The 3,878-nt window shown below is 43.5% G+C and overlaps 1 pseudogene; it reads right to left on the bottom strand.

Annotated features, from left to right (window-relative positions):
* Positions 1-804: 804 nt before the first annotated feature.
* On the bottom strand, positions 805-1,257 carry LOC103556308 (ubiquitin-ribosomal protein eS31 fusion protein-like; annotated as a pseudogene).
* Positions 1,258-3,878: the final 2,621 nt, after the last annotated feature.

Raw genomic sequence — 3,878 nt, 5'->3', positions numbered from 1 at the left:
CATCTCCTTAAATACCAAGGCGAGGGCTGGAGGAGAAGGGAACTGTGGACATGCAGGTATCTGGGGTCTCCCCCAAGGCCATCAGAGGCCGTGGTTTGCAGTAGCGAAATATTTTTTTCTGATTTGGACGATGCCGAGGATTGAGGTCTTGACTCCTGGCCAAGATTCCTCTTGGACTGGCTGTTGTGAAGATTCAGGGTCAAGGCAGTTGTTAAGCCCTGGTCAGCTGAAAAAGAAATGGGGGAAAAAAGATGGTAGACAGTAGCCTGAAAAGTTAAAGTTCAAGAGAACCTTTTGCTGAACACTCAGGAGGGACTGCGCCTCCTGTCACAGCCTCTCGCTCCTGCTTTAGCACTCCAGCCCTGCCTTGGGGTTGATATGCCCAGGACAATTGAAACAAAGCCCTTTCTCAAGGCAAAAAGAGGATTTCCAAGGTCCCCTCAGGGAGGCAAATTCTATAACAAGAGTCTATGTTCTTTAGAAGTCATACATGTGTACTTTCCCCTCTACCTACTTCATAAAGAACACTGAACATCACAGAGTTTTTCATTTTCTTAGTCCATATTTTTTTAAAGATTTTATTTTTTTCCTTTTTCTCCCCAAAGCCCCCAAGTACATAGTTGTATATTCTTCATTGTGGGTCCTTCTAGTTGTGGCATGTGGGACGCTGCCTCAGCATGGTTTGATGAGCAGTGCCATGTCCGCGCCCAGGACTCGAACCAACGAAACACTGGGCCACCTGCAGCAGAGCGCGTGAACTTAACCACTCGGCCAAGGGGCCAGCCCGTTAATTCATATTTTTTATTAAGCCATACACAACTCCTTGTCTTCTTGTTTATTCAAGCAATAAGTCAGACAACATTTGTCATGATAATGTTTGTCAAAGTGGCTGGCCATAAAATCTCCACCAGCACATTCATTTGAAGGGCACTTCCAACAAAAGCAACTGATATTTTCATTCTTGTCCACGTTGTAGAATTTCAGGACAGCCAGCTCAAACTCCTTTCTCTTGGGCTTATCTTCTCAGGAGTAGTATAAGACTTCTTCCTTTTCTTAGCATCCTATAAAGTCTCAACATAAGATGAAGAATGGACTCCTTTGAATGTTGTGGTCAGGCAAAATACATCCATCTTCCAGTTGCTCACCAGCAAAGATCAGTCTGCTGATCATGAGGAATTCATTCATCAACCTGGATCTTGGTCTTTACCTTTTCCAGTGTATTGAGGGTTAAACCTTGAGAATGATGGTCTTCTCCATAGGATTTTTGCAAAAATCTGCATCCACCTGAGGTTGAGGGAAAGAAAGAGACGAGTTAGCCCTAGGGACAGAGCAGAGGGCAATGAGTAGGTCACTGGCTGTAGAGTGGACAGAAATTTATATAAGTTCTTATAAATCATTAAACATTTAAGTCTGAAAGAACAATCGCATTATCTCACCGTTCCTGGAGTAGTCATGAATGTAAACACCTTGGCACTAATTTGTATGCTGACGCACATGGGGTTTATGATATGTCTCATTCCTTCTCTCTTTCTTTGTGATTTACAGTCTCTTCAGGGAATAGTCATCCTGTCCTCCTTGGCAGAATGTACATTCTAAATCCTACTGCATGGCTCTCCATTAAGAGCCTGAATCCTCTGACAAAATGCCCTGAACGCTGTGCCCCAAAGAGCTTTCTTATTAATTGAGTCTGACTTATAAATAATAGTAATATCTTTACTTCTGGAAAATGATAACAATAGGAGGGAATTAGTGATAGGAACAAATATCAAGAAATGGGATGTATTAATTTTGGAATTTGGAAATTTTCAAGCAGAAGAACGCTGTTAGATATTTACAGAAAACTCCCTCTGCTATGGCAGTTATTGTTTGTTTTAGCTTTTATTCTCAACTCTGGTCTGTCAAAGAAGGAAAATGGGAGAAAATATGAGGAATGCCTCTGAAAGTGATTAGGCTTAGTGGCATCATGGAAAATGCAGTTAGAACTTGATGGATGGTTCAGGAACATAATACGTATATTTCACTGTCCCAGTTTGTCCTGTCCGTATAATTTGGCAAATTCCTTTAAGTAGAAGCACAAACAAAAAACTCTCTGTTTATTCAAATATTTCCTATGAATATTTTGACTTGAAGGAAAAATGAAAGGTCAACTGGGCCTTTCCAACTAACTTCCAGGTTACTCCTGGGGAGGTTTCAAAATGAACAATATCTTCCCAGGTAGAGTGCTGTGAACCAGAGAATACTTGGACCATATATTCCCTTTCAGAGGAGGGTTTGATAGTGTGGAGACCACAAGCTGCCTCTGAATATCAAAGGCACAGAACTGGCATTGGATTCATTGCCATGACCGTGTCCCCAAAGCTACAATGTCTGTGTTACAAACAGACCCAACAGGCCACATGCCTCTGCTTGAGAGAGCATGGAGTGGCAGAATGTAGGGTCGTTCAAATTCTCTACAGCTAGAAAAGTACTCAGACCACAAATTCAGTTAGGAAAATGGAAATGAAAGTAATGCAAACACCAAAATTAACCAAGAGGAAAAAAAAAACCCTTTATATTCTTGCAATTTTCCTCCCAGAAAAGTAGATGAAATGTTTCATTTATGTTTTCCTTGATTGCATCAAATGCTGTAGTCATCGATTTACAATCATAATGACATAACTGGGAGCATCCTTCTGCAAACTGGAATGCAAATACGTGTCTCCATCAAATCTTGGAGACCATGCCTTGGGACAAAACTAGAAGTACAGAAGCCCAATATAGCTCTCTCTCCACGTTGGGGAGAAATCCAGTTGCGTTCAGTCCCATTTCAGTTTTCAGGTTGCTTCTGAGTACAAATTAAGCTGGCACACAGCTGTGAGGACACATCCTCCAAACACCTGTAATAAGAGCTCCTGTGCTTTAAATGCTTACTGCGTGCCAGGCATTGGTAAAGGTTGTACACATATGAACTCACTGCAGCCCTATGAGGTAGATATTACTATTAATCCCATTTACAATTGAAGAAACTGAGGCATATATAGAATAGGAAAATTCCGCTAATGTCACACTATTAATTGGCAGAGCCAGGATTCAAACTCAAGCCATTGGACTTCAGGGTCATAGCCATTAAGCACGAGGCTATGTGTCCTCTACCATCCATTGATGCCAAGGTGGCATCTTGCCCAACAGTACTGAAGCTTCAATTGCTGCCAATTGCACATGTTGTTCTCAGGCAAGGGGCCCCCATTTACAATGAACATGAGCTCCCTGGAGTAAGGCTTTTCTGATTTCTTATCTCAGCCAATTCCCTGAGATGCCACTGTGCCAGGTTGGATGGGGTGTGGCAGTAGACTAACAGGCAGAGACAGTTGTAATTTGACTGAGCGTCAAAGCCTCTCCAGTGGAATGGGGCAGTTAGTTACTGCCCAGTTGTTGAGGGCTCATGGTGGGAGTTCTCAGGGACAGACTAGTACGGATTTCTTGAGGCAGATAGTTGAGGAGGTGGAGAGGTGAAGTCCTGTTCCCAAGGCTGAGAGGATAAGACACCTGTTCAGTTCTCTGCAGCAGGGTCGCTGCATGCTGCAAAAGAAGATGGGCATTTCAGACACTTCTCTGGTAAAGGCAGGCCAGGAGGGGTGATGCCAATTATGCAGCAGGAGGCTCAGTGCTTGGTGCCAGCCACCTTCAGGGTGTGGTGAGGAGACAGTGGGAGTTACCCATGGCTGCAGAGCAAACCAACCAACCCTTAGTGGCTCAAATGGCATTGGTGTACGGATTCTCTTGATCCAGCATGTTCTTCCTATGGTCTGTCTGGCCTCTCTTATGTGGCTGTATTCTGTCATCCAGGCTGCTCCTCCACATGGTGGTCTCAGTGTTCCCATAGAGTGAGTCTCAAAGTT

This window comes from Equus przewalskii, chromosome 4 (genome assembly GCF_037783145.1).
Source record: "Equus przewalskii isolate Varuska chromosome 4, EquPr2, whole genome shotgun sequence".
NCBI lineage: Eukaryota > Metazoa > Chordata > Mammalia > Perissodactyla > Equidae > Equus > Equus przewalskii.
This window is presented reverse-complemented; position numbering and strand designations above follow the sequence as displayed.